Source organism: Astatotilapia calliptera, chromosome 16, assembly GCF_964374335.1.
Source record: "Astatotilapia calliptera chromosome 16, fAstCal68.1, whole genome shotgun sequence".
Classification (NCBI taxonomy): domain Eukaryota; kingdom Metazoa; phylum Chordata; class Actinopteri; order Cichliformes; family Cichlidae; genus Astatotilapia; species Astatotilapia calliptera.
In genome coordinates this window covers 33,159,316-33,170,703 of record NC_137437.1, presented here as the reverse complement: position 1 = coordinate 33,170,703, position 11,388 = coordinate 33,159,316, and the positions used below count along the sequence as shown (strand labels likewise).

The following is an 11,388-nucleotide window of genomic DNA, read 5'->3' as shown; positions in this document are numbered from 1 at the left end:
CCAAATTACTGGCTGCATCACACATCTCAGTGCCCCTGACACACACACCGACCAGGAATTTCAATGAAAATGCCAACCTGCTCAAGTCTTTCAAAGCCATGCTTGTTCATGTCAGGTACTTTGCATAGCAAAGCTATGACAGGTAGGCTGGACTTGTACTAACTGGGTGCAAAAGCAGACAAGCAAGCAATACACAGCACAAAGTGGAACTTTCAAGTTGTTTCTGTCACATCCAAAACTGGTGACGAATTTAACTCTATGGCTGATAACAATACCTGAAGACATGCGTACACTACTGATATCAGTTAGTTCACCTTTTTTTATTTTACCAAAGAGCGCTCTAATTCCTAAGAAGTACTATTTCAGCAAGTGTTTGAACATTTTTTGTACATCTAGTGAAATTTATCATAAGCTGTATATCATTACCAAGACATGTGGTAACATGTAACATGTGGTTAAAGGATGTATTTTGTCTAAAAACATGATCTTTCCGTATCCCCCAACAAAGTAGTCTATTGATCCATCCATCTTCTTCCGCTTATCCAGTTCAGAAGTACGATGGGGTGCTGGGGGCTATCCCAGTTGCCAGAGAGCAAGAGGCAGTGTAAACCCTTGACAGGTCACCACCTGGCTCCAACGAAATAGTTTTGATGATTAATCTTTACCAAGATAAGACTTAAAACTTTTACTATTTAAAAACGTGTACCTCAACCTCACTTTGCTTTCCAACACAGAAGTTAGGACCTGTGTAAATAACACAATCCAGTGATTTGCGAATCGTATAAAGCCATACTGTAAAATAAAGGGCTTCTACTTAAAAAAAAACACAGAAAACATAATAAATGTCAAAGACAGAAAACAAAGCATTTAATTAAAACACATCTGAAAATGTTTGCAATTGGGCAGAAGAGTCCCTTCTTCTTTTAACAACAGTGTCTAAACATCTGGGAACTCAGGAGACCAGCAGCTAGACCTCTGGTAGATGAATGTTGGTGGGGAAAGAGCTGGACTGCAGGTAGGTCGGTTCAGCACCCAGACTATTCTGTTAAGCTGTACAACTGTTGTTAAGGCTGCAGCACAGTTTAGCTTTGTCTTGCTTAAATATGCAGACAGGAAGATGATATGGAAGCAGATGTTGTTCTGAAACCTTTAATGCAGTTTTCAAAAGAAATTGTGATGATGACGATGATGATGATGATGATGATGACGGTGATGATGATGATGATGATAAGACATTCAAAGTCTTTACAAGTTATGTTGAGAAACATTATTCTGAAGATGTTCCAGTTTTTTGTTTGATTTATTGTTTGATTTTTGGAGATGAACCTTTACAGGTAAACTTCTGCTCATCTTCTGTGAAACTGCTCTTTTTGTCATAAAGCCATGTTACTCACCTGTTACATATCACATATTTTCATTTGAGTAACATAAACATTTAGCCGATAAAATGACTATTAAAAATAAATACCTCATTTATGCTTTTGTGTATATTTCAATACACTCTACTGCTGCCTGTCAGGATTAGGTAATGCAAACTTAGGACATGTGAATGACTATTTGAACAGAAGTTGAATGATGTAGCATGATTCGAGATGACAAATTTCGCTCCACACAGTGAATAATGACAATAATGGGATTTATATTTTACATGCACTTATTTATGGAAAAAAGAACCAGTCTTAATTAATGCCGACAGTTAAAGTCAAATTGATGAACTGCCACACTGCCAAGTTCTCTTGGGCAATTAAGCTAAATTGTGGGTAACATTTCCAGCTACATGAAATATAGTATGTTAAAAAATGACATGAACAAGGACCTGAATAATCCATTTGATTAAAATCCTGATTCAAAATGAATATTCTTTAGTTATTACAGCATGTACTGAAATAAAATCAGATGAACTGGAAAAAAATAGACCTTATTATGTTTCTGCATTTTGTTCCAGCTCCTGTTTTGTTATTTGTTGAATATATACAGATTCTTATAATGACTTGATAGATGGAATCATTTTATTTTGAACATGTAAATATAACTGAAATAACAAGAGAAAAGAAAAACTTTTAATGAAAATCTCTATGTCAACACAACGCATAAACGTTGTGTTTATGCTGAAAAGTTTGAACTTCTGTTCATCATCTGTGAGAAATGATGCTCACAGATGACAGACGAAACTTGCACTCCATCAAAGAACTGAATGACACATTTAGAGATCATTAATGCTGCTCTGTTTGTTCCATCTTTTCCTCTAAATGCCTCTAAATTCAAACACAAAACATTTCAAACAATGCAATCTTAGACCACCAGTAACTCACTAGAAATGAATCAATACGTCGGTGACACAGTGTAGGCATTTGAAGCATTTCAAATTAACTTTGATAGTTTATCCCATCAAAATAAATATACAAGTACTAAATTATATGTATTTTTACATGCACTAACAACTTCATTAGGTTTGCCTTACCAGTATTGGGTTGGACCCCTTTTACTGTTAGAACTCCCATAATTATTCACGCCATAGATTCAACAAGGTTCTGGAAACTGTCACGGTGTGGCATGGCACACCGTGGAAGGAGTGGGGAAGGAGGACCCAGGCGCGGTGCTCTATGTATAGACAGTGTTTATTTACAAAGTGAAACAACGTAACAATAAATCCCCGTGTTCTCCCAGACTCCAGTGTCGTGTCTCCCCGTGAATAGTCCGTGTTTCTGTGCTCTCTCCGCTCCCGTGTCAGCACCCCCCGGTGCTCGCTGCTCTCGTGTCTTCCACGCTGCTCCTGCGGGAAACATAAGACGCAGCCGTCAGGACACATACAACTGCGGGCATGCACACACACTAACTCAATAACAGGACGACTAACGTGGAGTCTCATGCAATGATCCCGCGTGGGTGGGAGCTCCAAGACTCTCCTAAGTAGCTCCCCCGACGAGCCCTGATCAGCGGCAGGTGTGTGGCTTCGGGTGTGGCCAGTCCTTCCACAGGGCCACACCCCTCAGGCCTGCAGGTGGCTGAGCTCCATCCTCCAAGCATACCCGCAGACGTACACACACACACACACATCTACAAGCATGGAGAAGAGCAGCAGCAACACCAAAATACATATAATAATAATAATAATAATAATAATAATAATAATAAATAACTGCTCAGGGATCCTGGGTCGCCCAGTCCCAAGACCCTGACAGAAACATTCCTTAGAGATTTTGGTCCATGCTGAAATGATAGCATCACACTGTTGCTGCAGATCTGTAGCAGGACGGATCCAAGCGCTCGTGATGTTTATGCCAAATTCTGCTCCACCATCTGAATGTTGTAACAGAAATCAAGACTCATCAGACCAGGCAGTGTTTTTTCAGTCTACTACTGTCCAGCATTAGTGAGCCAGTGTGAATGTCTGCATGCCTAAACACACTGACTTGCTATAATGCGATTGGCTGATTGGATATTTGCATTAACAATCAGCAGAACAGATATACATAATAAATTGCATACATTTCCCTCCACTGGAATCTGATGGTAAAGTTCACAGAATATAAAGAAAACAAGAAAATCAAACCTGAATCAGGAGAACACAACGGAAACACAAGGAATGAACAAGAAAACATGCATGCACTGAGGGAACTGATCTGATAACTAGAGACAAGTGCTGACAAAAAAAGTAAAGAGAAACTGAATAAAATGGCAGAAGCTTATATTATTATATTACAAAAACAAAAGGAAAAGAAGATCAAGAAGTAAAGTGATTTAGTACACACTCTAAACTTCATTTTATTTATTTAGCTTATACAAGGGCAATCCCAAAAGTAAGGTCTCCAGAGTGGTGGGGACGTAGAGAAACTATTCGTAGGGCTGTTGGCCACACTGTTGTGATAGGTGCTTCCTCCACTCCTAAAGACTCATGCGCGGCTTCGCTGCGATGCTCAATCTTGGCTTGGCAGGCCTTGAAAATGGAGCTCCCATTTGAACATTACCGCCAAGTTCAAAGTTCTCGCAGTAATTCAATTTTTGAACACAAAAGGCGTTAAACTGGATGAAAAACAATTGACCGAAGTACAGTTGTGATGTATGTCAAGAACGTTTGCAGGTCAGCCGGTCAGGAATAGATTTTGCTCTGATGAAGAGATGAAAGATGAGGTTCAACAGTTCTTGAAGGACATGGTGGCGACCTGGTATGACATGACAATTCTAAAACTGCCACAGCATCTATGAAAATGCATCAACTGAAATGGCAATTATGTAGAAAAATAAATAATTCTTAAACATTTAAAATGATGTAAATATTAAAGAAAATAAACACTTGTTTGTATTTCCAAAAGAAATAGGAGACCTTACTTTTGGGATTGCCCTCATATATTTGTCTTAATATCACAGCAGCAATGACAAACAGATTGGTCACTGGGGTTGACTCCCAGACTTTGTCTTAAAGCAGCTTAATGTTCTTTAAAATATACATGAAATATTTAGCTAATGCAAAACAATAAGACTGCACTTTTGTTTCTAGTCTAACACTTTCTTTAACTTGTCAGACCTTAATAGACTTTTCGAAGCCAAATTCCTACATAATTTAACAAACTCAATTTTGTACAAGTTTTGATCTGGTTTACAACCACAGTGTAGGAAGCTTCCAACTCTGTCTTACTCTTGTCTGTATTCTACAATGCAAGTCTTTCTTTGGATGGTGCGTCCTAAAAGATGTATGCCAAACTACACAACAAGAATGCAAACTAGCTACCCTGCAGTACAACAGCTATTCAGTTTTGTTGTTTTCATGGACAGTCAAGAAGGCTGCTGTCTTTCAGCATGAAAAAATTAATCTTTCAGTCCAGTCTTTCTACCGTGTATGGTATGTAGCCACAAAGTGCAATCAAGTATAAAAGAATCATTGAGAATGAGTCAGCTGTGGTGACATAGAGATAATAACATCTACAGGCAGCAGCTAATGTGTGATTTTTCTTGACATGTCTTGATGGTCTTTCTCGATGGGATAAAAACCTCAGGATATCAGTAGCTTAGAGAATATAACTGGTAAATGCTTCTAGGAGTCCATTAGCGGTACTGCTATGTGTCAAAATTCGGAAACAACCAACTGTGCACAGCAACCAAACGTTACTGCCCACAATCTGCTCATCCGTTAACACTTAGAGATCAGAAGCAACATTTTAGTCTTTCAAGTCATTTGCAACCAGTCTTCTATGAAATATGGTATATATCTCAAAATGTTAAATGTTATCTGCATCTGGATTAGTGCATTCCAGTTACTCCGTCAACAGCCTCTCTGCTTCTGACAGTTATTTCATCACGTACGCTATCATTTTCTTTTCTTACATAACTTAGATCTGTCTCTCTTCAAGGGGTCTGTGCAAGCACTGCAAATGACATCTAACACCAGTTTTTTGTGTGACAAATCAACATGTTTCCCACTTTTAAAGTACTACTTTTTATTTGGCAAGTCAGCAAAAACTGGTCACAGGCAGGCCAAAGCATTCAGTCACTTTATTGCCTCCCTCTTCCCCTGAGAAGCTCCCGTCTCAGCCAGGCATAGCTGGAGGACGTTTGCCTGACTGCTAAATCACCGGTGGTACCAATAAAGCTTACTGCAATCACATGGGGCCTCTGTGTTACATGTAACATTTTCTGCTTTTGGAAGCCAAATCTAAATCCTGTAGTAATTTATACTCATAATTAAGATATTTCCTATTTTTCTTTTAGATAATTGTTGCTTATAGATGAGTAAAAGTAAATGTTTTTTCTTATCACTAGCTAACCTGTTGATCCACTATAACAAATTTAAATATGAGTGAGACATATTTCCACACATAGTTATATGTAGAACAGTGTTGGATGATGTAGATAAATACACTTAGATTAAGAAAAGCTTTTTTCACATCCTCCCCTCTACCAGGATCAGACAATGCCCAGTTTGAGTCACCTGGAATTGCTATTTGAAACGGTAAATTTTAATCAGCATTCGCGTATTAATAAAAAAAAAAAGGGGGTAGGGAAGGGGAGGGGTGGGTCAATGAAAAAAGAGAGAGGCGCACACGATGCACCTATGAGTCATTGTGGTATAGTGGCTAAAATAGAGCACAAAGAGATAAAAGGAAGCATCTGTAAGGCTTCCTAAGCCATTCTCAGCTCTCCGTGACTCATCCCAAGGCATTGTTCATATTTTGGCTATTTTTTGTGCCAATATTTGTGGCTTTCCTTCACCAATTAACTCTTTGCTTTTTGTAATTTTCACTTCTGTCCTATGGATGTATTTATTCATCTATGTCTCATAAATCACTCTGTCTGCAGGGGAAATGACGTTGCTCACAAACCAGCAAGGAAAGAGCAGAGTGAAGAAATCCAGAAGCCAGATTCTTGACTCCATAGACGACTTGTTTACACTTGTTTAAAGTTTCCACCCACCTGCAGAGGTGGCTATTTTTGTTGATTGCCCCGCTACTCGGGATTGTAAAGCTTGATTGAAACATATGACTCAACTGCATGAAATATACAGGAAATAATATGTGGCTTTTTTTTTGTTTGTTTTTTTGTTTTTTTTTATTTGCTTGATTTTTGAGTATACACAACAGCCTTTTGTCTCAAAAGTGCCAGGCTCAGAGTTTGCGTTTTTAGAAACTTCACCAAACAAATGAAAAATCCTGCCAAATATTAAAACTATTATGGCACATATGTTACATATTGAATTAATTTAATTGTTGTTGCATTGCATTCTGTGACTTTATTTTTTTGGCAAAGTGCTACATTGACTAGTGCAGAAAGTACACAGTTATATGCATTAATATTAAAAATAAATGAAGTCTCCAAGCTGAGATAAACCTGGTTCTTTTCCCATCACTGTGAAGAAACGCATCATTAACATTTGCCATTCAAAACTGCCATGAGTCCAGCAGGAGCTACACTGTGTGATGCTTACCGTGAAGTCTAAACATGAAACCAAATATGAAAAGTGGATCTAGCAACAGTGACATCATCTACTTCTGGACTTTGTTAATTGGAGCCTCAAAGTTAGCTTTCTTGTGGTGATAGGTTAGAGTTCAAAGCTGGTTAGCAAGCTGATAAACTGTACATATGCAGACTCAGACCATAAATACCATGGTAATAAATTACTACATTTCTACCAGCCTCACATCAGGATGTGTTATATAACTCAATTCAAAGTTCAAAAACAATTGGGGAGTTCACCAAACCCCTAATTTTAAGCCTCGTTACCCTTTTTATAATTTATCACAGATGTGTTTAACGTGCTGGTACGTACGTGCGTGACACACTTTTGGAGCTAGAATGAAATGGACATTAGAGGAACTGCAGTTTTTGTCACTTCATCTTTCAGTCCACAGGTTACCCCTGAGCAAGGTACCGTCCCTACACACTGCTCCCCGGGCGCCCAGTGGCTGCCCACTGCTTCACTGAGTGAATGGGTTAAATGCAGAGAGGGATTTTCCCCACGGGGACCAATAAAGTACACTCTCTTCTTCTTCTTTCTTCTCAGAGATGGACCAGTAGGAAGTACTGGTAGTGGAAATAAATCAGGATGGGTGCAAGAAACAGATTTCCTCATCTTTCTGAAGCACTTTGCAAACCACACCAAGGTAAGCCAGGATAAAAAGTAATGGAATTGCGATGCTGGTGAACAACTATATTTTTTCAGCTTCATTGTTATGTTCAAAATTGGTGCAAGAGTTGTAGGTTATAATGCCCACTGAGCCAATGAGGACAAACTCAAGGAAGACCAACCAAAATTAATGAAATATTCAGTTGCAGAAAATTCCATAATTTGTCTTTTTTGGGGGATTGGAATATGTTCAAAAGTTAGATTTCTGCATTCTGTCACACACACACACACAGCTACATAAATGGATGTAAGTGCATTCATGTGTTGAATAAACAAAGATTACATGTTAATGTTTTGTTAGTACCCTTATTTCATTGTGTTACATTTCACCCCAGGATATGTTACAACTAACCCAGACTATGGGGTTAATTGTAACATTTCACTCTTTGTGTTTGAGGCCATATCATGCAATGAGTAATTGTGCTGCAGAGAAAATAGCTGCACTATTTAATAGCTGAGACATGTAAATACTTTGCATTACATTTTGAATCCACTACCTTAAAAGAGCTCCAATTTACAGATAGAAATGTCAAAAATGTTACAACTATCCCCGGTCTCCCCTATATATATGTACTGAACGGCAATATTTGATGCTAGCACTCAGATTAATTTCAAAGTTGTGAGTCTTTGAATGTCTATGAGTCAAAAAGTGATGTGTTTTTATTGTAATTCCTAGAGTGATTTTCCTAAATCTTATCTCTGGCACATGCCCTCCTAACAACGATACAAAAACAGTAACACTGAAACTAATAACTGAAGCTAAGCATGTCATACAGTCACTATGTGTCTTTGGAGTTTGCTTTCTTTCAGCTCTGTGGGGGGTTAAATTTTCCACTTGGATCAGAATCCTTTTGTGTGTTTCTCCTTCTGTCTGCATGAACCGTCTTCCTGCCTGTCTCCTGTGGTGTTGCCCTTGCCCCTGTTCCTAGCAGTCCGTGCTCTGACAAGTGACCCCACAGAGCATCGGTCTCACATGGCTGGCTGTGTCCGCACAGATGTGTCCCTGCTTGTCCTTTTCTGTCTTTCTTCCTGTGATGTGGCCCTCTAGTGTCTACCCAAAGTCATCTCATGGGTTGTAGCCCTTCTTCAGTTCAGAGTCCTCTGCTGTCATCGTTCTTTTCCTCCATTTTTCCCTCCTCATAATTTCTTGTTCTTTTTCCCCCTTCTTTGCAATAACTTTTGATCTGCTCTGGCTCACATGAAATTCTTGCTGCCATGTCAGCTTCACAGGATTTATTCTGTTCTGCCTCCGTCTCAATCCTTTTAATCTTTTTCAAATCCCACCCACTCCCTTTGATTTTCTGTGTTCCCATTGTTTTCATTTCTATTGAGTGTTCTTTCACCATTCTATCATTAACATTTAAGCTTTTTTGTCTTACCTGGAATCTGGTTTCTCTTCCTCTTAATGTTTGTTCCACATTTCCTAGATGATCATTTTGCAGATTGCGATTTGAACATGGTATTGAATACAAAACTACAGACAGGGGAGAAAAGAACCCTCCCAAATCAGAGTTACAAATTTGAGGTGTTGTTTTTCTCCGAGTAATCCAATCAAATATTTCCCTTTGATCCATCTGGGGTTTTTTTTTTTGTTTATTTTGACTCTGCATTTGCAAAAAAAAAAAAAAAAAAAAGGAGCCCTTTAAAGCCAGATTAGTCATCCCAAAACTTCACCTTGTATCACCGATCATATCTGTCGCCACAGAACAGAGTGCAGAAAAGCTGAATCCAAGTGGAAAAACACCACCTCCATTTGAAAGACTTTCTAACTCCTTCATGCACATGAAGTACATTTGTTGGTTTGATTAACAACAGTAAATACAACCCACGTTCTTGTTCAGTACCATCCAGTGTTGGGTAAGTTACTTTAAAATAGTAACTTAGTTACATTACTAGTTACTTCTCTCAAAAGTAACTCAGTTACTTCAAGTTACTCGTTACTTTCAAAGTAACTAGTTACTAGGGAAAGTAACTTTGGTTTTACTCAGACTTCTCTTGTTAATGTGTTGCTTCCATAACTTTGCCAGTCTTCTAGCTTGCTTACTTGCCACAAGTGCACTGTGCCACCTACCAATAGAAAGGAAAAGATAATGTGCATATCTCCATGAGAGAAATCCCACGCCTGGACCGTCATTGACTGCTGCCATGATTCTAGCCTACGTCACAGCGTCATGTGCGCCTTTTACATCCAACACAAAAACTGGAGTCGTGGTGCTTTCGATTGTACTCAGAACTCGGAAATTCTGCCTTCTGAATAGGAAGATGTAGGTAACACCAGACTGCAGATGAGCTGCATACAGGGCTGGACTGGGACAAAAAAATCGTCCTGGGCATTTTGACTAGAGACTGGCCCACCATTATAGGAAAAATCATAAAGCCTTTGAATGAAAACAAACGCTGTTGTGACAGTGATGTTCACTGTTTTGATGGTATATATGCATCAATCTATCAATCGTTTGTTGTAAGATTCAGATAATTATTTTTAAAAGCGAGACATTTTAAATGAGAATAAGAAAGAAAAGTATTTCTTTGTGCCCCCCTCTCCCTGTTAATGCCCTACATGCCCCCCTGGCAACACTTTGCTAGATCCGCACCTGCACAGTTACCAGCTGTCAGCTACCTAAAAAAGGATCCTGGGGTTATTTGTCTCTCAGAAACAGTTGATAACTTCCCTTCAACTCATTCATGTCACCTAAAAGGTAAACCTGTGTCTCCATCACCTGCTCAGCTCTGATGATTCAGTAAGGACATCTCCTGGTTTCATCTTCATGTTTCCCTCTCACCACATATCCAAACCGACATCCTGACCAGCAGGTTTACAGCTGTGGCTCCAGCAAACATCAGCTGATACTAGAAATTAATATTAAATAAATTCTAACAATAGCTGATCAAGCTTAAACGTGCTGCTGTTGTTTAGCGCGACATCCGCTGGTTTCCTCTTTCGGCACAAAGTGAGCGATAAACAAACAAGAGAGAAAAGACGATCAGCTGATCATTGATCAGTTTTCATGATTGAAGTAGAAACAGGAGAGGGAGGGGGAGAGGATGAGAGAAGAAGAGGCAGCTGTGCAGCGTAAACACAGAATAACTCCAGCTTTGTGTCTTTTTCATTGTTGCTGAATTACGGGACAAACTGTTCCTTTTCACCTCAATAAGAAACGCGTAATATTTTCTCTGAATACCAGACGGGACGGTTGGCAACTCTAATAACTTATGAACAAAATAAAGTTCAACATCATTAGCTTCATAGCACCACCCAGCTGTATAGAAACTCCGTCATGCTAGCTAGCACGCAGTACGGAAAAAGTCAGAATAACGAAAATAAACTTCACCTAAACTTGGTTCATATCTGACCCAGAGAGACTGCAGGTCATAACTTCTTACCTGAGGTTCAGTTCACACTTGGACCGGCGGCCGCCTCGGGTCTCTTTTCCTTCTGCGTCCCTTTTCCTTCATCCACCTGCTGGCCTCCACCACTTGCTAATGTTACTGAATCTGTGGAAGCTCCGCGATAGCCACCACACGAAGTAACGAGTAACGACCCTATCGTTACTCTGCTTAAAAAAATCCTCCCATGATTCCACGGTTATACATAATTACAGGCCAATTTCCAAACTTCCCTTCATTAAAACAATGCCTTTAGAAAGCTGTTGCTCATCAGCTCTTTCAGCTACTTGAGTGAAACAAAATTTTTAATTGGAAATTGCAATCCAGTTGCTGACAAATCACAGCACTGAAAGAACATTTTTGAAAATTACTAACAATATTCG

At 39.2% G+C, this 11,388-nt stretch overlaps 1 long non-coding RNA gene across 1 annotated transcript; it reads right to left on the bottom strand.

The window, feature by feature from the left end:
* Window positions 1-1,133: 1,133 nt before the first annotated feature.
* Window positions 1,134-11,158, bottom strand: LOC145421156 (uncharacterized). Its single transcript, XR_013902470.1, has 3 exons — window positions 11,003-11,158; window positions 2,858-3,300; window positions 1,134-2,773 (listed from the first exon to the last, which is right to left on the bottom strand). It is a non-coding gene; the product is annotated as an uncharacterized LOC145421156 (long non-coding RNA).
* Between the last annotated feature and the right edge of the window lie 230 nt (window positions 11,159-11,388).